General features: G+C 43.8%; 1 long non-coding RNA gene across 1 annotated transcript in view; it reads left to right on the top strand.

The window, feature by feature from the left end:
- The first annotated feature begins 1,635 nt into the window (after nt 1–1,635).
- Nucleotides 1,636–27,202, top strand: part of LOC310702906 — a 75,368-nt gene continuing 49,801 nt past the window's right edge. The window contains exons 1-3 of the long non-coding RNA XR_014523773.1: nt 1,636–1,976; nt 17,169–17,301; nt 20,363–20,440. This is a non-coding gene — a long non-coding RNA (uncharacterized lncRNA). The remainder of the gene's footprint in view (nt 1,977–17,168; nt 17,302–20,362; nt 20,441–27,202) is intronic.

The raw sequence follows: 27,202 nt of genomic DNA, 5'->3' as shown, positions 1-27,202 counted from the left end.
TTCATGCCAAAATGCCTCCACTAATTAGGTTGATAACTGTGGACTGCAGTCTTGGGAAAACGTGAAGACTTGGAGCCTTAGAGCTTACTCATGTGATAACCATTTTTCAATCTGAAGATTACTTTTGTGTAGTCACCTGGTTGTAGTGATCCATTTGAAATATCCATGCAAGGTAGAATTCGTAAGTAAAACTACATTAATATACAAAGTGGGAAGTGAGTGGGAAGCAAACAATAAAATACCATCCACTAAAACAGGGGGATCTTTTATATACAGCAGGCTAGGGTGATATCTCCCCACCTCTGTGGGGCCAGCTGTAATTTGTTTTAAACAGTTTTAAATGTTGGATTCCAAATTACTGTACTGCGATCTGCTCTGAGACCTTCTGGTGAAGGGCAGATGATGATAACAAAACAACAAAACAACAACAACAACAACAACAGCTATTATAAGTCTCTGAGGAGGCTTTAATGATATTGGCATGTCAGAGACAGAGCGGAGAGCTGAAACAATTCCTTCTTTCCGCCTTCAAGCCTGTTGCATCAGAAGCAAGGCATCCAGGCAAGGAATTCTTTTGAAAGGGGTCCCCTATGACAGATGTTCCCATGCCCCCCCCCATTTGAAAATTGCTGAGAGTCTTGTATTTTTATTGCTTCTTTTATTCCTTATATTGTATTTTATTGCATTACAATGTGAACTTCCCAGTATACAAAATAAAATACAATAATAACAGACCCATCAACTGCCCTGGGGGGGAAAAAGGGACATCCTGCTTTTTCTCAGAAGAGGACAGCAGCCAAAATGGCAGCCACAATCCCACACAATTTTGGGCTGCATTTTATTTGGGCATGGAGCCCAAATAAATGCATGTTTGGGACCACACAAGCGAGCTTCCCCCTCCAAAAGTGTTAAGTTGTGGGTGAACATATCAGACGTCACAGCGATTCTCCAAACAGCACTTGTTTATTCACAGGCCCAGAACAGAACTGGGCTGAAGGGTTCAGCCAACCTGCTTATATAGAGCTCAACTACAAAGAAACAGTAACAACTTTCTGTAACTATCCATTCACTGAACATCACTTTCAATTCCTTGTTTGCATATGTGCACCTGAGTGAAAACTATCTACAGTATCCCCCCGCTGGCCCAGGGTGAGAACTTCAGTACATAACACCAAGTGCTTTTTGGGGGCAGCGATCTTGTGTGGTGCCCCAGAATACATGCTTTGGGGTGCTATGCTTGGGGAAAGGGCTTTTTTGGGGGCGGGGCGCAATCTTACATGATTCACATGACTCACATGGGAGTGCAGATCCAGGACGTGGCATCTCAGATTTGTGCCACGCCGTGTTGCAAGGTGTGCAATAAATAAACATATAAGCAATAACAGAAGCAATAGAATTGCAACTTAAATCGATATGAATATTTCAGAGTGGCCTTTCACAGCCATTCTTCACAGAGATACCGTGGACCACCTTGAGTGAAGCTTGGGGACCCCAGCTTGGAAGCCCCTTCCCCACGATATTCTGTTTGGGCAACAGGGCATATGGAAGATGAAAGGGTACCAAGTCTTTCATCAAATAGGAGGCAGTAGGTAAGGGAGAGGAAGAGGGTGGGGAAGAGAGAGGTTAGAATATGCCCTTTGGCTGCTCTTTACTGTGTGGTGAAATTTCACAATATCTCACCTCATATACTATATGGGCCCTGAAAGCAGCTGGAAAGATTTAGAGGCCAATGCCTCTTTTGGTATGAGATTGCCTCTCTGCATGTTGCGAGGGCTGAGAAATTGGCTCAAATGAAAAGCCCAGAATAAGGAAAGGAGCTCGAGGCGATACGGCAGCCTAATCGGTGCCCTCTGTTAAAAGAATCAGCCACTTGACTGCTCATTAAGTAACAGCGAAACGCAGGCCGGAGCCCAGGAGTGCAGATGTCTCCAAGTGATTACTTTGTGCTTTAATGAGATCATCGGCAGTGTCATGAGGTAAAATACGCTCCAGCCCTCTTCTCTGGGAAGTATCAAAGCTCACAGGCTTTTAAGGAATGTCATACGTTTGAGTCATCTTTTCCGAGAGGATAAAAAAGGTGCGGTTGTATGAGGAACATGACAGTGGCTGCGCATGTATTCCATTTACTCACATTTGGCACTCCTGAGATTTTTATTTATTCGTTCAAATGCTTATGTCCTCGCCCTTCGGGGATGGGGTGGGGGAAACTCCACCCCCCAACATTTACAATTACATTTTCATGAAAAGCAACAATATGAAAGAATGCAACCAAAGAACAGCAATTAAGGCATGGGTAGGCAAACTAAGGCCCAGGGGCCGGATCCGGCCCAACAGCCTACTAAATCCGGCCCACGGGTGGTCCGGGAATCACCGTGTTTTTACATGAGTAGAATATGTCCTTTTATTTAAAATACATCTCTGGGTTATTTGTGGGGCCTGCCTGGTGTTTTTACATGAGTAGAATGTGTGCTTTTATTTAAAATGCATCTCTGGGTTATTTGTGGGGCATAGGAATTCATTCATATATTTTTTTTCAAAATATAGTCCGGCCCCCCACAAGGTCTGAGGGACAGTGGACCGGCCCCCTGCTGAAAAAGTTTGCTAACCCCTGAATTAAAACATCAAAACATCATTTGCCATAGGCAACAAAAGCCTTCTGGAATAAAACAATAGCTAATAATTGAAGAAAATTTGTGAGGTTAGGGGCAAGGTGTTCCACAACTTAAGTTGAGGTAGGGAACATTTTTACCTGGAGGACCCTGGTTCCTGGGCCTGGGGTTCACTGCTCCTGATCTAGGTGCAACTACTGAAGAGATCTGCCCTCTTTTGTCCCACTCAAATGTTTTTCCACCCTAGGTAGAGCAAAGGAAAGGTCTTCTCCTTCTAATTTTGCTGAGCAAGCAGGGTGATATTAGGTCACTGGTTAGTAATTGCTTTGATTGTCCTAATCATCTTAGTATTTATTTATTTTCTAAATGTTTGGTGCATGTAACAGAATATAACGTGACTCTCCTCGTTTGATTGGCATGTGGGGAATACAAACCACTACTGTAAGAACAGCTGATAAACCTGCAAGCAATTTTTGATGGATTAAAATCTCTGTCATGGAACAAATGTCCCTTATTTGACTCCAAATTGCTCCAGACCTATCCCATCTGATCAGTTCCATTCCTCACTTTAGCATAGTCTCCAATTATTGTTCAGAGCTTTCCCTCCAGAGCATTGTTCAGAGCTTTCCTTTTCCATAGCATTCAACCCATGATCTACCAGATCCAGATTTAATTCACTAACAGAATTTCCAGCAAAGCCAGGTTTACTTTTGCTTACTAATAAGCATAATATTCTTTAGCACACTCATTTATGTGCATGATTTAAGAGTTGCATTTCTGCACACATTATTTAGCCGAGGAATTGCATCTCAAAATCTGGAGAAGTGTGAATTTTGAAGGATGTCATCTCACTGGCCGTGGTGCCCTTCCAAGTGATGTTCAGGACCCCTATTATTCCTAGGCAGGCATCAGAAACAGGAAACATGTTGATCATCTGAAAGCCTAGTGGCTGTATACAAGACTGCAATAAATTTGGTAGGGCCAGCTCTAGAGATAAAGATCCTGATTCCTGAATTAGAAACAAGTTCAGCTCTACATTTTGGAGTTGCCCCATAGGTGGGTCATAAAAGTACAGTGGTACCTCGGGTTAAGTACTTAATTTGTTCTGGAAGTCCATTCTTAACCTGAAATTGTTCTTAACCTGAAGCACCACTTTAGTTAATGGGGCCTCCCGCTGCTGCCGCGCCACCGGAGCACGATTTCTGTTCTCATCCTGAAGCAAAGTTCTTAACCCGAGGTACTATTTATGGGTTAGCGGAGTCTGTAACCTGAAGCGTCTGTAACCTGAAGCTTATGTAACCCGAGGTACCACTGGATCACATTTTTCATGGTGTAAAAATGAGCCCATCTTTGATGAAAGTGTTGACTTGTGTTTTCCTTATGGAAATTGCCAGGGAGTTATACTGGGGGGGGGGTTAATGTTGGACCCATATAATTCAAATAAAGGTGGCCGTAAAGCCAGACTATGCTTGCCAGGTGTCAGGATCTGATCCTTTTTGTTTAAGCTCATACCATTTTTCTCAATATGAAAGCAATCAATGAGAAACTGTTGGCAGAGTTTAGCTTTAATGACATCTGGAAAAAACTTGTGCCATAATAAATATGTTAGTCTTTAAGGTGCCAGGAGAGCTTGTTTTTTCAGCCACTAATGTTAATCCCATGAATGCAGTAACAGCAACAACGAAAAGTTTTTAGAGTTTACAGGTAATCTTTTTAGGAATCATCAAAGAGCAAAACAAATCATGAATTAGAAGGAAATTATATGGCAGATGATTCACACAGACAATTTCAGCCAAGCAAAGCACAAGTCTACATGGAGGAACAAAAGCAAAAGGCATCTTTGGAGCAGAAAAGATGCTTATTGTGGAAAGGGTTTAGGAGAAGCAAAAGAGGAAAGCCCAAAGGCAGTGATTACAGTCATGAATGGCTTTGAACAAAATAAATAAAATGACCGTGGTATGAGAGACCAGCTATTATACCCCTCCTTTGCCGAGGAGACACCTGTATATGTGCTTTTGTTGAGGGATGTCTGGTATGAGACTAAGCCATTGACATCAAAGTAACCTAAACAGTATAATAAGTGATGTAAAGTGATGAGCAAAGATGACATAAATCATCTGATATCCAGGGGAGAGAATGGAAACATACCTCCATAATAGGTGGTTGGCTGGGTCGTTGGCTTACAACACCGGTAAAGTTCAAGGTGAAAGTGACAATGCAATGCCCCTTTAGGGGTTTGTGTCAAATGAAACAGGGACATTTTACTTTTTGTGCAAGAAACTAATTGGGCGTTCAAATGGGGAACATTTAAAGACGCATTTTGTAATAAGCTGCTTTAAGCATCGCAAAGAAGGGGAAGTGTGGGGAACTTGTGCTTTTCCTCCACATGCTTCCGGGTTTTTCTTCTTGTTATCAGAACCACAGAACTTTAGAGTGGGAAGAGATTTCATAGGGTGCCTAGCCTGAAATTTGCTCAATGCAGGATCTGCGGGGCAGGCTGCAAGTACAACATCCCCAACATATAGCTTTCCAACCCTTGGCTTAAATACCCCCAGCGGAGAACAGAACCCCACATCCTAGAGATCTGTTGATTGCATCTTGCTGTTAGGAAGGTTCTCCTAACGTCTAGGTACAAAGTTCTGCCTTGAAATTTCCTCCCGATTGGTTCTAGTGCTGCCCCTTGGAGCAAAATGCCCTATCTTCTGTGACTGTTGTGGAAAACCTTTGGCTCTCCAGATGTAGCTGAACTACAACTCCCATCAGCCCTAGCAAGCATGACAATGGTTAGGGGTTATGGGAACTGTAGTTCAGCAGCATCTGGAGGGCCATAGAATCCCCACACTTATGTCTATGTAACAGCCGTGTTTGAAGATGGATGTCCTCTCTCCTTTATTCCAGTGGTGGCTCCATGTTTTGGGTGTCCCTTGGCAAGAAGCCCTCAACTGAGCCCTCTCTGAGTGGCTCCACTTCCTCATTGCCACTGTGTGCATGGGGCAGCACCACCCATATAAGTGAATAGTGTACCTGAGTGAGTGAAAAGTGGACAGCTTTTCTGTTGCTGCTGGTGTCTGTTGCAGTAAAGGGAAGAAGACCATTCTCCCTTGTCTGGGGAGAATTCAAAATCTGTGAGAATGTTCAGGGTGACAGGACAGGATATATTGTTTGTTAATATCCTTCCCAACTTGCGCTAGCAAGTTCCCTTACTTAGCAGAGTTACATTTCCCTTTTTACATGCACAGCAGATAGCTGGCTGCAGGCTCGTGTGAGCCTCTCACTATTATACAATTCAGTCTGTCTCAGATTGAATTGTATGTTCCTGGTAGGTTCCCTTGAATCTCTCTTAAAAGAATAAAGACACCACAAACTTCTTCAAAGTCAATAAAAGAAGTTTACTCACATCAGTTCACAGTTGGATTCCTGAAGGTAGACTTAGTTACAAATATGTACATGTGGATTTACCCCACAGGGGGAATAATCCCAGTGCTTCTGCTAGCTGAGAGCTAGCAGAGCAGTCCTAGCTAAACGAAGAAGGAAGCCAAAAAGAGGGAGAGTGCTGCATGACTCATCCTTTTGTTACCTGGACAGGTAAGGTCATGCCCACCTTCTATTACATGCCAAAGGAAGGATGCTCCAGCCAGGAGGAATAGGAAGTTTCGACTGGCTGGACCAAACATACCCTCGCATGTCTTCTCTGACATTACAATGAATGTTGTATTTGACTGCCTCTCATGGATCACATCCCACACAATCCCCATACAAGGGCTGCATATATAGAGGGAGGAGTAGTGCATAAATGCAGCCCACAATAGACCACGTAATGCAAATATTGCAAAGTGGGCTGACGTTCACAGATGTTCTTCCTTAAGGGAAAGGGAGCCTTCCAATGCAACAGGAGCTTCATAGCTGCCAAGGGGTGCAAGTATAGAGCTGTCTCTCCATTGCAGCCATTGGAAAAGCACACTTGGCGTAGGATGTCCTGGCCCACATTGGAGCCCCTTCTCTGGGTCTCTGACTATGCAGGTAATTGTGCGATTGAAATCAATATGGGGAGAAATAAATATACACAGAGGATAATAAAAAACCTCTCTCTGTGGGCTTTCGGCTGAGTGCCTCGGATCATCAGCATCTCCTGCATGGCATGGAAATGGTTTGTCATCAGGAGTTCAGCGTGTGGCATGTGCCGAAGAGATAAGATCTCTATTTCCCCCCCTTACCTCCCAAATTAACATGCTAATACATTGTCCCCAAAGAAACGAGGAACATAATCAAGCCCTAAGTACATAATTATTCCTATTTCCAATTTAACATTATCTAGCTGGGGTGGCTTGAACTCGGGCGGGAAGCCAGTTTCGTCTTCCTTTTATACGTTCTCCGTGCCAGTTGCCTCGGGTGCCTTCCTGTCTGCTTTATATGAGCATAATCTAGGCACATGGTCTCCACCGGTATCATATATTTGGAATTTATTTTCTCAGATGCTGTGCGACCGAATATAATCCTTTGGCAGGGAAGTTGGTGGGCGGGGGCAGTGGGTGGAGGGAGAGCAGGCGCTCGTTGATGGCATGAAGTCTCCTGTTTGGAGCCATTTACTTTAACACAAAGCACACATGATGCCACAGCTCAGAGCTGCACTCCTGAGCTGTCATCTCTAAATTGTGGAGGTCACCGCAGGGATTGTCGGCATGTTAATTATGTCAAACAAAGGAGACAGTGACTGATTTCATATTGTCAAAGGAGATAAAGTTGTATGCTCGTGAGGGTGTGACAAATATGAAGGGTAACTCTGCAGAAAATGCCTTTGACCGATTCCCACTAAATGCCCAGAATTGTGTAAAAATAGGATCACACGAAACAAGTTGGTGTTTGTGTGTGTCTCATGCTCTGTAGCAATCTCTTTATCTTCATATTTAGTTTATATGCAAATAGTTGTTAAAAACTAGGGGTTTGTACGTGCCTCAAGATTTTCCTTTCATCTGTATCTGTGCTTAGGAAAACAACGCTGATTTGCTTCTGAGTCACTCTATCGACTTTGATTTGCAATTTGGCTCCTAAGATGGTGTTTAGAAAATGAAGTTCTGTGATCCTCATTCTCTCTTACGGGGAATCTAAATACAGCTATGATCTTCCTGCCACTTTTAGCCAAAGCAAGTCAAATTTGTAGGTCCAGGGAGGCCCTCCAGAGTGGATGAAGCTGGCCACACTGTAGATAAGCAAGTCTTTGGGCTCTTATTTATTTCATGCCTATTGCCTATTGAGATCAAGCAGGAACCTTCACTTTACTCTTTTCAGTGCCTGCTAAAAACATTCCTGTTTAGGCAAACCTACCCAGATGTTTAGAAAGTTGAGGTAATTTTAATCTGTTTTAGTATTTTAACTGTTGTATTTTTCAAAGTAGAGTTGTAATGTTTCTTGATTTTACTGTTTTATCTTTTTGCAAACCGCTTTGAGGTGTGTGGTTTTTTAAAAAAATCAAGCAGTGTATAACTTTTATGAAATAAAGTAAGTAAATATAGCAAGTTCATGAATTGCTTCCCATGAAGCATCTCAAAACAACATCACAACACAATTAAAATCCATATAAAACAATCGCATATATAAAACACCCCCAAAATATATTTTAAAAAGTGTTAAAATAATTATGTACAAAAAACAATGTAAAATCCAATAGACTTACAAACTGGGATAAAAAAAAATGTCCACTTAGAAGACTAGTTGGAAAAGGAAGGTCTTTGGTAGACACCAACATGACAACAGTTAGCTGACACCCTGGTGATATCAAGCATTACTCGATTCTTTGTTGGTTGCACCCATCAGTTCCTCACAGGTGCATGCAGCCAAAGCAGAAGGATTTAACCTCTCACTCATCAGCCAGTGAGTGATGGTTAAATCCTGCTCAAAAGGCTGCAGGAGTGAACTCACCATTCATCTGCTGAAGAGCAGAGAGTCCAGTCCTTCTTGGTGTTGCTGCGCCAATGCGTTCTTTGCAGACAGTAGGATAGGACTCACCCCACTGGTCAACTCTGAGGGGTAGGTAGGCCTGCCCACCTCTCAGCGCTTGATGTTATTATGATGTCAGATGATTGACATGTAGGTGCCTCCATTCGGCTGTCAAAGTTTGTCCACAGGGTGAAGGTGTCGGGAGGAAAAAAACACACTTGGAAAGAGGGCACAGAGGAGTGTGACTGTGGGTAGAAATCTCCTACTTTGGCAGAACTGGAATATCTTCTCTGTACTAAAGTTAAGAGGAACGCAGGTGGCGCTGTGGGTTAAACCACAGAGCCTAGGACTTGCTGATCAGAAGGTCGGCGGTTTGAGTCCCCATGATGGGGTGAGCTCCCGTTACTCGGTCCCTGCTCCTGCCAACCTAGCAGTTCAAAAGCATGTCAAAAGTGCAAGTAGATAAATAGGTAGGTAAACGGCGTTTCCGTGTGCTGCTCTGGTTTGCCAGAAGCGGCTTAGTCATGCTGGCCACATGACCCGGAAGCTGTACGCCAGCTCCCTCGGCCAGTAAAGAGAGATGAGCGCTGCAACCCAAGAGTCGTTCACGACTGGACCTAATGGTCAGGGGTCCCTTTACCTTTACCTTACTAAAGTTAAGAGCGCTATCTTTTGCTCTGTTTATTTCTGCCATCATTTCTCTCTGGCCACACCCACTTTTCACCTCTGACCACTGGGATACAGCAAGTGTTGCCCATTATGGGATGGAACCCTCAGGCTGAAAATGATGTCTCACCCCGATACAGAATATAGAGTATACTGAGAACCCATTGCTAGCGTTAAATCCAGTAACTTACAAATCTCAGACAGATTTCAATCACCTGGAAGCCTGAAGCAGACCATGTTGTCTTATGTCAATAACATTTTGCACAAGCCCCTCAGGTGAAGATAGACTGGAGGGGTGTCCTGTAGCTGCCTGAAACCCAATACTTCCTTCCTTGCAGGATTAGAGTCATATTGTCAATATCATGTCAATGTGAAATGGAAACAGCAGTGTTTACAAAATTAACAAATGGACTTCAAGTTAAACACTGGGCAATTTGTGAGACAGCCTTGACCAGTCTCAAGGGATTGTTTGCAGGTGAATGTTCTGTTTTTCTTTCTGGATTGACTTACATTAACATCATGTCATTTTAAATTGCTTTTCTTGGGAAAATAGGCTGGCGGCATCATTTTAATACCCTGAGTGCTCTTTCTGTTAACTTTCCTTTCTACTTTGCTTTTACTATGAAAAATCTAGGGACTGGGAGAAATTTGATGTTTCTTTGCATTTTCATGAGCAACTACGTAAGTTGCACTTCTTGAACTGACACACGAATCGAAGCACAGCTATCTTTTGAAATTTGCAGTTCTCTGAATTTTGTGATGCAGTTCGCCAGCATAACACTGTGTAGAAAAATGCACGTATTAGGCGAAAGTGTGCATACATTAATGAAAACAGCATATAAAAAATGCATCACAGTAGGGAACGTTGTTTGCAAAAAAAATATGTCTAGAGTCAAAAGGGCTTGCAAATATGTGCATATTGGGAGAAATGCTGGTGAATTTTCATGAGGATTTAGAAATAAAATTGGAAAGGCGGAGAACTGAATTTAAGACAGGGGAAACAAGAAACTGAGGAAAAATCGAATTGACAGATCCATGCATCGGGGGTGGGGGGAAGCTACACACAACACATTGGGTGTCTAGTTATGCAGAAGGAGAAGAAAACTATCCTGTTGCAGGCAGTATATACCACATTGCATAGTTTCAGCTCTTTGGGGCAAGTACAAGTTCTGAATTGCAATGTGGGGAGGAATCTGTACACTGGTCAGTAGCCAGTTTTGTTGTGTGGGGCTGCTTTGAGAAAGGGGGAATGCAGCAGCAGGTCAGATGGATGGGAGTGGACTGCCTACTTGGCTTCCCAACATCACTGCTGGCTTCTGAGAGGGAGAGGGGAAGGGGTGAGGAACCAGGCAGCTGAGTGCGGTGTGGGCACAGTAACTGGTAGTGACATGTGGCACTGGCAAGCCGGTAAGCAATACAGCAAGCTCTGTCCACATGACCTAGCCATCTTCTGCTGCCTAGCTGTTTTCTCAAAACAGCCCACACAACAAAACTAGGATGGCTTGCCCATCAAATTGTTCAATAAGTAGGTACAGTGGTACCTCGGGTTAAGAACTTAATTCGTTCTGGAGGTCCGTTCTTAACCTGAAACTGTTCTTAACCTGAGGTACCACTTTAGCTAATGGGGCCTTCAGCTGCCGCTGCACAATTTCTGTTCTCATCCTGAAGCAAAGTTCTTAACCTGAGGTACTATTTCTGCATTAGCGGAGTCTGTAACCTGAAGCGTCTGTAACCTGAATTGTCTGTAACCCAAGGTACTACTGTACTGATAATAGAAAACAGCTTATATATAAATAGTAGCCTGCTGCTGTACCTGGTGAGCAAACACCCATTTAATGCTGTAATCTGCCCTGGGGCCTTAGAGTGGCTAGTAAATCAATCAGTCAATCAATCAATCAATCAATCAATCAATCAATCAATCATAGATTTGCCAACTTTTTTGAAGCCCCTGCGCATGTCCATTTAATAGCAACTTGATATCCAGATAAATGTAAAGGCAAAGGGACCCCTGACCATTAGGTCCAGTCGTGACCGACTCTGGAGTTGCGGCGCTCATCTCGCTTTATTGGCCGAGGGAGCCAGCATACAGTTTCCGGGTCATGTGGCCAGCATGACTAAGCCGCTTCTGGCGAACCAGAGCAGTGCACGGAAACGCCATTTACCTTCCTGCCGGAGCGATACCTATTTATCTACTTGCACTTTGACATGCTTTTGAACTGCTAGGTTGGCAGGAGCAGGGACCGAGCAACGGGAGCTCACCCCGTCGTGGGGATTCGAACCGCCAACCTTCTGATTGGCAAGTCCTAGGCTCTGTGGTTTAACCCACAGCACCACCATATTCGATGGTGATTGTGCTTTTCTCAAAGCTATGTTTGCTGACTTCTGCATATCACACCATTGTCAATGGCAGAGGAACATCCTGTACTATTTTTTTCTGGCCAGTTGGCAACCCTACATTGTGCTGGTTTAAACATGCTACTAAAACGAGGCGCAGCTAATGACCAGACCTGTGGATCCTATCCCTTCCCTGCTCCCCAGATTTCACCCAAATTGTGCTGGAGGGATTAAAGTGATGTCCTGAAACCATATTAAAATGTACATGTCTTGTTTGTTTACTTTTGAGGTCTCCCTATGATCATAGCTTGCTTGGATCTAATCAGGCGATTTGCTAGCTCTTGTCACTCGCCTCCCACCCTTTTATGTATATCCTGCAAGTTTTCAAAAGCCCATCTATCAGCATCTTGAGAGTTTCTTCAAAAGATCATGTAGTGTCTAGAAAACAGATCTGCCAGACAGGCTTGTCGTATACACACATATTTTGTTATTAAATGTGTTCAGGCATGAATTTTGGCAGGGTTTCTTCACAGCTCTCTTGAACTTTACTTGACACCTTTTGTGGCACGTAATATATCTGCGAAGCAATACTAAGGAAGGAGGTTTAACTCTTTTCATTATGAGCCCACAGTTCCCTTCTGTAAATATTGTCTGGAGGACATCACTGACTAATCATTATACCAAATGGAGAGATCTGTGTTGCAGGAGTTCTGGACCAAATTGACTGCTTCTGCGGTTTTATTTAACTGCACGGTGTCGGGAGAAAGTTAGGAATGTGGGGCTCTGTCACCGCAACACTGTGACAAGATGGAGAGAGAGAGGCGATGTTTCTGAAACAGGAAATACCTTGAGGTCCAGAATTGTTGGTAGGCTTGGCCAACAAGCCAGAAAAACAGTGGGGAAGCCAGTCATCCAAAACGACAAAGAGTGATATACTATTTTTCTCACACCCATATATAAAATAGACATAGATAAAGATACGGATTTATATCACTAGTGGGTACCTCCCCCAAAAGGTAGTCAGCTGGATTTTGTGGTCTGGACATACTCTGAGACATTGTGATCGCTATACATGTGTGAACACGAGGCATATAAGAGTAAACATCACAGCACAAAGGGCAGCCTGCACTCCAATGCTCAGCAAGCCAAGCCACATTCAAAAATTTGGGCTGGGTAAATTTGGGTTTGGCCTGAAATTAAGGGGCGAGGGAGGGATTTTTGCAGTGAGAGCCAGGAACATTATGCTCAGTTCAGACAATCTTCTGAATGGAATTGTTTAGCCCATGGTTTAGAGACTCGTCCTCTTTCCTCTCCTTTCACACAGGCCTTTCCATCCCATGTTCCTACTTAGTGCCCCTTTGTTGTTGTTTAGTCGTTTAATTGTGTCCGACTCTTCGTGACCCCCTGGACCAGAGCATGCCAGGCACTCCTGTCTTCCACTGCCTCCCGCAGTTTGGTCAAACTCATGCTGGTAGCTTCGAGAACACTGTCCAACCATCTCGTCCTCTGTCATCCCCTTCTCCTTGTGCCCTCCATCTTTCCCAACATCAGGGTCTTTTCTAGGGAGTCTTCTCTTCTCATGAGGTGGCCAAAGTGTTGGAGCCTCAGCTTCACGATCTGTCCTTCCAGTGAGCACTCAGGGCTGATTTAGTGCCCCTATCTATAGCTAATTTGGCAAGCTATGTTTAGTGCTCATCCCCAGCAAACCAGGATCAGAAAATGTGTGCGTTGCAAAACAGGGGAATGAGTATACTGAGAGACTTGGGTTTTCTAGCACCTTAGACAGCAAATCAACCCCCTTTGCACCCTTCCCTCTGCTGGCTGCCTGCTACCTGTGGAGTTACAGCAGCATTGTTCCACAAGCATGGCACTCCCCTTCCTGCAGCAGCCAATGGGAAGCCATGAAACAGGAAGTCCAAGGGTAGGGAGGGTCTGGGATCCCGAGTAGCCCTGCTGCCATCACATGACAGCATCCAAGCCCAATCACTGTACTGTGCCATCTCCAAACTGGCACAGTAATCCACCAATCCCTACCTTCCACCTCAGCCAAGCAGGAAAGAAAGTTAGCGCCACAGCCTTTCTGTTCTAAAGAAGATCTCATTTAATTGTTCTGTGTAGGTCTGATCCTGTAAAAGTAAAAATAAAAATTGCCTTCTTGACCATAAGTGAAAAAATGCCAGGCGCACCTAGCATTTCTGAGTCATCTACTGTATGTAATATATAATAAAGTGTTCAGGCAACTTGTAATTTAAAACAAATACACAACTCGATGTAACAAATCAAAACTATGCAAACTTCATGATGACTCATCGAATTCAACAACTAGCAGAATCCCCCCAGTGAACGCAGACACACATGGAAACTCAGATCAATCAAACAGACCACACTAAACAATATTAAAATGCTGGCTGGCAAGGCATGTAAAATTGCTATAAATGCTGAAAACTCTGTAAAAGCCTGGGAAAGCTTTTACACAGAAGGAAAGCCTTCACCTAATTAATTTTGATGTACACGTGTGAGAGGGTTTCAGTGAGTTCCGGTGACTCCACTAGATCTTACATGAGAATTCACCCTAAATGGACGTGGTCTTGCCCCAAATCAGCACTGTGATTGGCCACCACTGGCGGAGTTGGGGGGGCATGGAGGAATGCCGGGGGGGGGGGGTCTTCTGCAACCCGAGGCAGCTGTGACAGCTCTGAGTCCAGAGTATGTGTTTGGTATTAATTGTGGTTCTTATTTTCAGCCTGCAAATAATATGTACCTTATTGGCCCGAATATAAGCTGCACTTTTTTTCCAAATTCCGACCGTGAAATGTTAAAGCTCGGCTTAAATTCACGACCTTACAAAAATTGGCTTTTACGATATCGCTGCTGAAACAGACATATGGTAAAGCAGAACAAAAAAATGTTTTATTGCCAATTTGCGAGCTTGAGTGCTTGTGGAATTGTAGAAAGTGAATAGCAATTTGTGATTTTAGCGATCGTACGGTACCTTTTGTGGGCTTGCAAGATCAATGGATTAAGTTGGCTTGGAGTTACAATTCTCCCAACTGCAACGATTTTCAGCCTGTAACCCAATTTTAAGGGAGCGGCTTATATTCGGATATTGTCTTTCTCTCCCCCCCCCCTTGAATTTTAAAGGTGCGGCTTATTTGCAGGTGCAGCTTATATTCGGGCCAATACGGTAATTGTGTTGCATTGCATTTTCTTTGCATCAAAATGAGTGAGGTGGAAGAACACAATGAGAAGGTAATGTTGCATAAGTTATGTAAATTACGTAATGACAGCCTAACTTGGGTAATTTATGTGATTTACAAAAGTTGCACAATTTTATAAAGTGACATAATCAAGTGAATTACATATGTTCGTTATGGTGGACAGTGAATAACACACTTTAGGGTGGAAGTGGAACTGCAGTGGAATGGAGACAGGGCTTCACGCAATAAATCCATTGCAGAACACAAAATGATTCCATCTTACATTCCTATGGTAAACTAACCTTGGTCTGATCCAATAGGCCTCTTCATCTTTTTTTCTATATTTGACTGAATCTCTCTCTCTCCCCCCCCCCCATGGTAAATATTTATTGGTTTAAAATACAGACGTAAATGATCATTTACAACAAAGGTAAGTATAGAAAAATTCAATACAGAAGAAAAAACATCACGGCATAAGAATAAGAAAAAAGTTTAAAAGACAAAAAAGAAAAGAAAGAAAAGACGAAGGAAAACGAAAAAACAAACAAACAAACAAAAAATTTATACAAAATCATGTCCAAGCAGAACTTGAATGATACTTGTGAACAAAAATGAATGAAACAAATAGTGGAATATATGAAAAAGGATATAATGCAAAGCTATGCGACAAAACCATAATAATAGAAATAGTATAATGAGAAGGATTGGAAGTTTTAAGCAGAAATTTTTATCCAATAGGCCTCCTCTTACGTTGGGAAAGAGAATAAGTGGCTGTCGGAGGGTGGGTGGGTGTTTTGGGCTTTTTCAGCAGCAAGTCAGCTTTTTTTTAAAAAAAATGTTTATTTCTGCCTTCAGCCTATCCTAGCAAACTTATCAGGGAGAAAAGATGGAGGGCTGGCAGCTAATTACCCAAATACAGTGGTACCTCGCAAGACGAATGCCTCGCCAGACGAAAAACTCGCAAGACGAAAGAGTTTTTCGTTTTTTGAGTTGCTTCGCAAGACGAATTTCCCTATGGGCTTGCTTCGCAAGACGAAAACATCTTGCAAGTTTGTTTCCTTTTTCCTATGGGAAACCGTTTCAATGCATTCCTATGGGAAACCGTGCTTCGCAAGACGAAAAATTCGCAAAGCGAAAAAACTCACAGAATGAATTAATTTCGTCTTGCGAGGCACCACTGTATGGAGGTGGGCTGGATGTTTATATTCTGGGCTTTCTTGTTATTTGGACGTGCATTGCTGTTATGGTCACTGGCTGAAGCAGAAAAACGCTGCCTTACCTTTATATATATATATATATATATATGCAGGTTTTGGTGTCTTCGGGTGTCTTCCCGTGTAAGAGTTGGGGTGTCTAGGCGACGTTTCGACGAGGTCTCACTCGTCATCTTCAGGCTGGTGCTTACGGCTTCTTGTTACTGGAACAGAGCAGGATCTCAGTGTTTGAGTTCCTATAAATACTGTTGAGGGGGTGTGGTGTATTCTGGGCAGAGAGGAAGTTCCCAGGATAGTGTGACTTTTCTTCTTTTGTTCCTTAATTACTTGAGGGATATCTTGAGTGATTTCTTGAGTGATATTCTGAGTACCACTTAGGAGGGTCATTAAGAGTGGATTAGTTGCTAAAGCTTTCGTGTCTTGACCTCTTGAGCTTGTGAAGAGTTTTTCTGAGAAGATGGCTGTACTTCACTTAGTTGTGCTCTGGCTTGGCTTCGTGTATAGGGGCGAGCTGTGGTTTTGTGCCCTGTGCCAGTCAGATCTGTGTAGGGATTGCAGGGGGGTGTAGCAGCCTGAAGATGACGAGTGAGACCTCGTCGAAACGTCGCCTAGACACCCCAACTCTTACACGGGAAGACACCCGAAGACACCAAAACCTGCATATATATATATATATATATATATATATATATATATATATATGGCAACCAGAAGCATTTTTGTTAGGGACTGTAGGACAAGACCTGCCAAGGAAAATAAAGAACTTATTTATGTATGCCACAACAGCGGCAAGAGTCTTGTTAGCACAAGGATGGAAGAATGAGGAAATCCCAACGAAAGAACAGTGGCAAGAAAAATCGATGAGCTATTCGGAATTGGCCAAATTGACATACAAACTGGGTGATAGGGACAATTGTGACTTCAAGGAAGGATGGGAACTTTTTTTTACAAATTACCTAAAAAGACAACAGAATGATCTGGACTCCTTGGCACGTTTTGAATAAACATCCACAAATTTATTAGTTGAATACATGATAGATAAGGCAAGGATATGTACAATTTTATATCATGCGGAGAACAATATGTGCAAAGAAACCAGAGAGGGGAGCTGAGGGAAGTCCTGGGTGGAGAGGAGAGGGGGGGAGGGGGAAAATGTAATTGATTATTTGGACTGATAATTTGTTATGCTGAAATTGTTTAATATTTTTTTTAAGGCAACCCTGTCCAACCACGAACAGCTTGAGGGTATGTTGCCATCTTAGACACAGATTCAGCATGTGCAGCGCAGAAAGTACACTTTATAGGAAGATTGGCACAAAGGTCTGTCAAAATGGATATAGCAGGAAGGTAGGCAAGTCTTTGGCCAAGGCACAGCCTGACCCCCTCATTTGGTAATTCTTCACAGAACTCTAGGCCAATGGGGGCCATCAATTTGATTTGAACTGATTTTAGAATGAACTGATTTTAGAATGCTGTATTATTTTACTGTTGTTAGCTACTCTGAGCCTGGCTTCGGCTGAGGAGGGCGGGATATAAATATATTATTATTATTATTATTATTATTATTATTATTATTATTATTATTATTATATTTGTTTCCTTAACTGGGAGAAGTGCGATTGCCCTCAGTGATGCAGTTACAATGACCGTGTACATTCCTCTTAGTCTTTTGCCAAGCTGGACTAAGTTCACGCAAATGTTGTTTATAGAGCTAAAGCCATTTCTTCAAGAAAAGGAAAGTTCCCTCCCCCCCGTTCTTCCTTTCCTTTCCTTGCTTGCCCAGGCGTATGAGCCTCCACACCCCTGCTCTGTCCGTCCGTCCCACCCCCACCCCACCCCCGAGTGTGGACAAATGGCAAGAGGTGATAAGAGACATGGTTCCCCTTCAGGCTGTGAAGCTGAGAAGCTTATTGATAGATTTATTATGCAGGACTTGGTGCACTCTTGGAAACTATATTTAAACTAAACTTCAGCTTTCTTTGTGAAACTGAAACGGAGAGGTCAGGGATTAATGATGGGACCTCCTCTCTCTGCAAGGCTAGCGCAAACTGACGGCTGGGTGCATGTCTCCTACAAAACAAAGGGAAGGAAAGAAAAAGAGGAGGATACTGTCAGATGTTCATTTGTGATTGGTTTGGCTTTGGAGCGGAAACAAATTTGTTTGCACTTTATTTAGATGGCACCATCCGTGTGCATGGCGCTTTGTAGCAACATTTGCCAGTTGCGGACCAAAACATCTGCAGAAAGTACCCAGCGCTGCTCGAGAGTTCTAAGAAATCCAAATAAATACAGTGGTGCCTCGCAAGACGAAAAGAATCCGTTCTGTGATTCTCTTCGTCTAGCGGGTTTTTTCGTCTTGCGAAGCAAGCCCATTGAAGGATTAGCGGCTTAGCGCTATTAGCGCTATTAGCGCTATTAGCGGCTTGTCTGCTGATCGGATCAGCTGATAAGCGGCTTAGCGGCTTAGAAAAAGGGGGGGAAGAAAAAACCCCCAGCAGGAACTCGCAAGACATTGTCGTCTTGCGAAGCAAGCCCATAGGAGATTTGTTTTGCGAAGCACCTCCAAAACGGAAAACTCTTTCGTCTAGCGAGTTTTCCGTCTTGCGAGGCATTCGTCTTGCGAGGCACCACTGTACTGTACTGAGATTTATAAACGGATAATGTAATTTGTTAATTTCTAGGATAAAGGAAGGAGACTGAGTCTTCATCTGCCGAAGCACCCCGCAACCAAACTGCAGAGAACAGGGGGGTTCAGTCCTGCTGGGTGCTGCTTCACCAATGCATTCTCCGTGGGGAATATAGGATTGCACCCTCTCACTCCATGACCTCAGGCATCCACTGGTTGGTGGATATGCAGGCGAGGTCTTTAGATGTAGAGCTGAAGCCACTTCACTGTAGTGGATTCAAGTTTTCTTTAGTTCTTCCTTTTGTAGCTTGCTATTTTTATTTGCTGGCTGCCTTGTATGCATAAAAATGATTTTGTTGCTGTTGTTTTAAGCTGCACAGTTAATAATAGATAAATAATATTCCCCAGGTTGGTGAATATCAATTAAATATTTGCTATTCAGCATTTAAACATCCAAACATCTCACAGCAACAGCCAGGGCTAGACAGAAGGACATCTCTGACATTGTTGGACAAAGGACATGCAGTACCAACCAGTACAATGTCTGACAGATGATGACCTGCAATTATAATTTAGTCTGTTTTTGAAATGCAAACACCATTCATTCATCTGATCAAAGTGGGTAAACTCTGAGGTCAACACTTAGAGGGTGGGTGGTCAAATTGCCAGGCCCTGAATCTGAATTAATGCACTTGAACCTTTTTTTTTAAATAAAAAACAGTTTTCAACTGCCTGTTGTAGGTGCATTCACTGTGCAATAGTAGATAGAGGAAATGGTGTGTGGGTAAACATTTTCCCACAAACACCAGCACAAAGGGATTATGCAGGGGGAAAGCGGCCGACATGAGGAAACCTGATCCTGTTGCAAATCTTTCTCCCCACCCCCAAATGTCTCGTGCTGCTGTTTGGTGGTGGTGGAAGAAGAGCAATAAGAGATGTCCAAGCGGTACCTCACCTGACTACCTCCTACAGCTGTTTGCAATAGTAAATGCATAATTATAATTATAAAGGAACCCTTCAGTTGCAGGGATGTCACGCAACATCTGCACAGAGCCGAGAGTTTCTCTGCAGAGAAGGGCGAGAAGGCAAGACGCACACCCCTCACAGCTGCCAGCTCTCCCCCTTTGCAAAGGAGGCGGAGCTGGCCTTACACAGCCCCGAGTGAAACACACACTCCCTCGCAAACTGAAACGAATGGGTGAAATGACTAGAAACACTCTCAGCCCAACTAACCTTGCAGGGTTGTCATGAAGAGAAAATATATATGGTAATCTCATGTATGACCTCTTGGGCTCGTTGGAAAAAGGGATAGAAATGCAATAAATTGATAAGCCACTCTTTCCCTGCCTTAGCATTTTCCCTATCTGGAATACAGGGACAATATAAGGAAGGGTCGTAGTTCAGTGGGTAGGGCGTCTGCTTTGCATGCATAAAGTCCCAAATTCAACCCCAGGAATCTTTGGGTAGGTCTGGAACCCTGCAGAGGTGCTGGCAGTCAGTGTAGACAATATTGAGTTGGATGGACCAATGATCTGACTTGATATCAGTAAGCTCCCTATGCAATATCAAGGTTGGATTAAGGGCATCTGGTGTGCTCTGACAATTCCAAAAGTGCAGTTCCAATGCCCCTGCTTGTTCATCTTCTGCATTCTGTAGAGGATATAAATGATGCTAGCAAACAGAGTACATACTGAAAAGCACAGCTGGCTGTTGTCCTAGGCACTCCATTGCTAAAACATGGTCATGCAACAAAAACACTCCTGATGTTTTTCTTTTATCCAGGTCTTTTGTAGGCTACATGGGGCCTGCAACTGATTTGGAAATGCTTCAGACGTGGAGAGATGCACAGGAGCAGCGAAGGTAGGAGACATAACAGGTAAAAGCCAGGAATATTGAGGCTGTCTACTAGAGAGCTTCAGTCAATTTCTAAACATATCAGCCTAGCACAGGGGTCTGCAACCCGCGGCTCCGGAGCCGCATGTGGCTCTTTTACATCTTTGCTGCGGCTCCGGGGCGGATACTAGCGAGGGGAAGAGGCGCATTGTCCGCCCCGACACTCCTCACTGTGGCGGGCGCTGTACTGGCTGTGACATCGCATGGGGGCGGTGCGTGTGTTAGTCACGCACCGTCCCGACGTCACCTTCCCGCCCGCTGTCAGATCGTGGCTCCGGAGATATATTTGTTTTAAATGTCGCAATGGTTTTGCGGCTCCCAGTTGTTGTTTTTTCTTCGGAAACGGGTCCAAGTGACTCTTTTTGTCTTAAAGGTTGCAGACCCCTGGCCTAGCAGACAACCCACCGTGAACAGGGAAACAAACAAACAAGGGATTTAGTGCATTGAGTAAGGAATGCTCAAATTCATGGCTCATATTCTGTCTGTTCATAAACCATCACTGAGCTATTACATACCCAACTTTTAATCATACTGGGTGGCTTGATCTGTGTGTGTCAAAGTAATTCAGCAGCTGATAGTAGAAAACACACCATGGAAGGTTGTGGCTCAAAATCCTTTTGGAAATAAAGAGAACAAAGCACTGTCCAGTCCTGATTTGTCGGTTGATGAGGCCTGATGACAAAGGCAAGCTGCTTGCAGCAGAGTATCTGACCACCTGTTTGCTTGACCCTTGACCCTCCTGGCTCAAAACCATTGACTGAGCTGTAGACTGGCTGGGACGATGATGTGATAAATGCCTCTTGAAAGAAGAGGTTGTGAGAAAGCTCTACCTGAAGAAAGCTTCTCTGGATCCTGAAAATTAATCCAATTATTGGCCAGCAGCAATAATTGGGCAGGATGCACAACCCAGTACATTTTTGGATGGCATCAATTTCCTGAATCCATTTCAGTTCCATTTCCATTGTGGTTTGGATACAGAAAGAGCCAGTGGAAGACGTACGCAGGAAGACATATAGGAGGAATGTGAACCTGTTGATTCTCTTTGACTGCCTTGCAATTTTTGATACATTCATCTTTTTGATAGACATTCTGGACTGGCTATCTGAGATGGGGATTGGGGGCACAATGCCTTAGTGGTTCTGTACCTACCAGGACACCAAGAGGCTTTCCTCTGCTCTTATCCTGACTCAGGATGTTAAAAGAAAACACAAAAATTTAAGATACACATGGGCTGACAAGCTACCTGTCAAACATTAAGTCTTAGATATTGGCTGAGCTGCTGTTAATGGTCAGAGTGTCTGTGGAGAGCTCAGAGCTTTGATTTCAGTTTATTGAAGTAAGGGCACCCAGTTGTACACTAAGCTGCCCTGATATCATGGAAGGTTCACAAACATTCCAACTTCTCATGGGGAAACTCAGCAGAAAAGAGATTACAGAAACAAGGAGCCATGATGAAAAGAAGAAATGCGAGAAGTGCAGAGGTTTGAATTCAGATTAAACCAACTGGAATGAATCCAGAGCCCAAAATTTTGTAATCAGATTTGCACTTAGTTAATGCTGAAGATTTGACAAGTAAGGCTTTTTGAATACTTCTTTCAAAGGCTTTGAAGATCTGCTTTCTGTTTACAGTGTGTACCCTTAAATATAATTTTTATTCCTAAATTGTGCTTGTATCTCTGCGATTACCATTCCATTTTTGGTAAAGTTCTGCTACGGTGCAAGGGACCCTTTTCTATTTGTGTAAGCACAAATACAGCAATAAATTACCTTTTGCCATTATTTAAAATGACAAATGATCTGTTAGCCTTTTAGGATGTAATTTAAAAATCATTTGTCTTTGCGGGAATAACTAAGAGTCTACTTCCTCTTTAAAGCAAAGAAAGCCACTAACTGTAGATGTCTTATAGTATTTCACTGAGCCTGAGACGGGTGTAATCTAACCCCCACGTATTTGGGAAATTCACAGTTGAGGCTAAATGGCTGTTGGAGTTTTACAAATGATCGGGTCACTTAAATGGCGTAACTGTGTAGGTTACAGTGGCTGAATATCTGGTCTGCAAGATTTCTGAGGCCTGGAAATGGGAGAATGGGGGCAGAACAGGGCGAGGGGTGGGCTTATGCATGCTCCGCCAAGTGGAACCTCTGTGCAAAATGGTGGTCACCTGTACTCTGCTTCAGTCACAAAGCACTCACTGGGAAACCTCAACTCCACTGCTGTTATGTGGACAAAGAGCTCTACACAGGTAAGCCCTCATTAGAGAAGGGGACCTCATGACTCATACTGTGGCTCTTGACTATCCTCCATTCAAGATGGCTGAAATGAAGGGTTCCCATGAGGCAATGCACAGTGATAACAAATAGCAAGAACCTTTATTGAACTAACAGAACTGGACAACAGGGGCAAAGCAGCTGCTTATATACATTTCTGGGCCACTCCCACTCTCAACGTGATTGGCTGTCTAAACTTCCAAGCTGCAAATCATGACTCAGAGTTTAAGGGCCAATGGCAGAGGCCCCAGTCCTGAAATGTTCTGTGATTGGATATCATGTATCGAACCAGAACACAGGGGCTCAGAATCCTTAGTCCAGACTAGGCTTCCTCAACCTCGGCCCTCCAGATGTTTTGAGGCTACAATTTCCACCATCCCTGACCACTGGTCCTGCTAGCTAGGGATCATGGGAGTTGTAGGCCAAAAACATCTGGACGGCTGAGGTTGAGGAAGCTTGGTCCAGACTCACATTCAGGCAAACACAGACCACTGAATATATAACAATGGCTCTGCCATTTAAAGTGATGGCCAAGTTCTCCCTCAGCTGTCCAAGGCAGCACGCCTCTGAATACCAGTTGCAGGGAGTCACGAGTGGGGGAAATGATGTTGCACCTGGCTCCTGCTTGTGGTATTTGTTTGGCCACTGTGAGAACAGAATGGGTCTTTGGCTTGATCTACATGGGCTCTCTTTTTGTTATTAGGTCCGTTCCTGTGCCCTACGCAGCCCTAGATGTGCAGGCACCGAAGCATCCATGACCATACTGTAGTCTTCTTCACAAAAGCCACATGTCGAGACAATTGGTAGGAGCAGGAGCAGGATGGCAGCTGCTTACCTGTCAGGGGCTGGACAGGTAAGGGACTGCCCCTTTTTCTGAACCTTCCTGAGAACAGGAGGAAAGTATAGATTTAGAACAGTGGTTTGCAGAAGGACATAGTTCAGAGGCTGCAGAGGGGAGAAGCTGGGAAACATTGGAAGAAGAGCAGCAGGAAGAAGAAACACCAGGGGAGAGACAGCTAACAGACTAAGTCTCTTTGGAAAGCATTCCTGACCCCCTTCCCAGGACCAGGTGCCCATTGAGAGTAGTGGAACAGAAGGCTCAGAGGCAGAAAGCTCAGATTAGCTGACACAAGGGTGACGTAGAATAGGAGAGACGGAGTGGGTGGGACTTTACTCGGAGCAACACCATCATCTAGGGAAGATTGCATTCCTTCGTCTCTCTCTGTGAATTTTGAATAAATTACTCGGTAAGAAATTCTTCTTGTTTATGTGCTTCTTGGCTGCCCCTATTGGAGGGAGCAGGTTCCTTGAAGCCTGACATTATCTCAGTCTCAATGTCCATGCAATAAGTAGAACACAGGCAGCGCAGGGTGTGCAATGTCCAGCTGAATGCATGGACCTCAGGCAGGGGAAGAAAGTTAGCAGAAATGGAAGAGTGGAGCCAGAAGGTGCAGTCCCCCTGCACATGTTTCCTATATGAACAGAGCATTGTGCATGGGACAAGACATGGACTGGATTCCATCACATGATCGTAATGTGCTCGCCGCCACCACACATTGATTGGTGGTTTCACTACATGGGTATTCCAGATTGCGATCTGTGGGCGGTGACAGAATTACCAAGGACACCTTGTGGGTGCGGCTTTCGGTGTTGGTTTGTCACCTCTTATTATTGCTTTGTTATTTTGCTGCGTGGATCGTACAGGATTGTGAGGCCTCATTACTCAGGCATAGCAGCAACCATTGGACCCACCTGTGGTGGATCTCCCATTTTTCAGGGGGGGTATTTTTTGAATTAGAACCGAATTCATTTCAAATGAGGAAACTGTGAATAAATGCATGGCCTTTTTATTTATGCCAGAAAAACAGTCCGTCTGCCAGACGTGGCTGTACAGTGAAGATTTGACTGTGATAAGCAATGGGTTGGGATTTAGAGCAGTGTATCGCTGCCAAAACCAAGATGTCATCCATTTGAGAGACAGATAACGTCAGCCTGAGGCCCGGGACTTTTTGGAAGCTGTGGCTGTGCAGATTGTTTCTTCAAGAATGCTTGTGTTTAGCTTTGCGATTTGCAAACTAAAAACCGTGGAGAAAGACATGCACGTACATACAGAGAGAGACTGAAAAGGAGAGAGGACATTTTTGCCTGAGATGGCTCCTTCCGGAATCCTCGTAAGGCTGGTTCCGTGACAATATAATTAAGGAATAAGACATGACAGCCATTCATTTCTGGGTTATTACCGCATGCCTAAGGTGGCATTATAGGCACAAGGCTGAGGGGAGAGTGGCTTTAATCACCCAGTAAGTGGAATAATAATCCCTTTGAAATGTGCTGTCTGGAGTGCCTTGTTGAGATGGAATTTAGAAGCAATATTAAGGGAAACAGACAGACTGGTAAATTTAGTGCGCATTAAATACTGACAAGGCTGGGCATCCCTGACAGACATTGAGAGTGGCCCATTTGGGTCAAGTTTCCATAATTAAAAATGCCCCCCAAGGTTGATTTAAAGAAAATGAAGCAAAATCCCATTCCCACTTTTTTTTTTTAGCCTTTAATTGAATTCCTTTGAATGCTATTACTTACTGCTTAGAGATCTTATCTACTGCTGACATTTAAAAGGGTTAATATCAACCAGTATTACACTATACTGCTGGATGCAGGAATGCTTCTGAATACTCAGGTCTTGCTTGTGGGCTTCCCGTAAACATCTGGTTGGCCCCTCTGGGAACAGGATACTGGGCTGGCCGATCCAGCAGGCTCTCCTTATATTTTTAAGAATGAAAGTTACAGTCAGGGATCGAAGCTCCTGCAGCCAATCAGAAGCTGCTGAAGACCCGTTGGACGTTTGGCTTCCAAAAATAGTTTGCAAACTGGAACAGTCACTTCTGGGTTTGGAGTGTTCAGGAGCCAAAACGTTCGAGAACTAAGCTGTTCGAAAACCAAGGCGCAACTAAAATCCTTTGCTTACTGCGGCTACCCCACATTTTCTTCAAAAAATTGCTTTGTACAGGTAACTACCACAGAGTTATCAAAATTTCAAAAGTAGGGGGTCCGTGGCTTGGCTTTTGAAAAATAGAGGGTCCTCAGTAGTTAGCTAATTGGGAGCCACTGCTCTAGACTATTCGTGTCAACCTCCATCAGTGCCTCGTAAAATGAAGAAGTGTGCAGGCGGATGCTTTGGTGGTCTTCATCCCTCTCTCTTAACCGCCAGAACTGGGAATTCAAAAAAACAATCTTTAGGACCAAGAGGACTTAGATACTGCCAGAACGCCGAATCGCTTCAGTAAAATATTCGGTAACTGCTAGTAAAATATTTTTGTTGGTATTCTAAGGAGGGCATAAAATTAAATTGTTTTTCTTATGAAATGGTTTATGAGGACGAATAACTCCAAACACAATGATTCTCTGGATTTTCTTTTACTGCTTCATATAGTTTTGTGCTGTAGGCTGCATCCGGAATCAGATTTTTGGCAAGGTTTTGCCTATGTACTAGAAACAGTCCTTTGTGTGGTTCTTTTCTCTTGTTTTATCCCATTTTATAACCACTGTGGCCCACATCTCCATGACTTTTTGAACCTCATGTTTTCCTGGTTTTGGTTCCAACTTGAGGGTCGCTGCTTTGCACCAGAACCTCCCCCCTCCCCTTTCAAATGGAATATTTTCTGTTTGGGGTTTCAGTCTTGCTCACTCTTTAAGAAGCACCCCAATAATAGGTCTGCATTTGTAAGTGAGCAGGCCTACTGTACGTAAATGGCTCCACGCAGATTAGTGCGCAGGTTGGAATGCAATTATCTTTCAGATTTCTCGCTTCTCTGAATTTCGCTATTGCACACATCATGTCCTGCTTGTGGACTTCCAATAGGCATCTGGGTGGCAACTGTGAGAATGGGATTCAGAACTAGATTAGCCTTTGGCCTGATCCTGCATGGCTTTTCTTATAGGCTTCTGTGAACAAGGTCGTGTTCTCTGGTCTCAGTCTTTGGCCTCCACCCACACCTCTGGCATAATAAAGAACAACAATTATAAAAGACACCGGATTTTAGCAAGACTATGGGACATGCACCAGTTGGGAAAAGGTGGACAGTAGTACCTCAGGTTAAGAACTTAATTCGTTCTGGAGGTCCGTTCTTGACCTGCAACTGTTCTTAACCTGAGGTACCACTTTAGCTAATGGGGCCTCCCGCTGCCACCGCCGCGGGATTTCTGTTCTCAGCCTGAAGCAACGTTCTTAACCTGAGGTACTATTTCTGGGTTAACGGAGTCTGTAATCTGAAGCGTCTGTAACCTGAAGCATCTGAGGTACCACTGTATGTCCACTTTGAATTTTTTGCAGGCATGAACAGCACTGAAACTAGGATCACACATAACGTCCCAGACAACATAACAAGTACAAATCACTATTTATGTTAAATAAAAAGAGCACCTGAAGGGGCCCTCACACTGTGTCTGTTGAACACAGAA

The sequence above is a fragment of the Podarcis liolepis genome (genome assembly GCF_965112155.1).
Source record: "Podarcis liolepis genome assembly, chromosome: 3".
NCBI lineage: Eukaryota > Metazoa > Chordata > Lepidosauria > Squamata > Lacertidae > Podarcis > Podarcis liolepis.
This window is presented reverse-complemented; position numbering and strand designations above follow the sequence as displayed.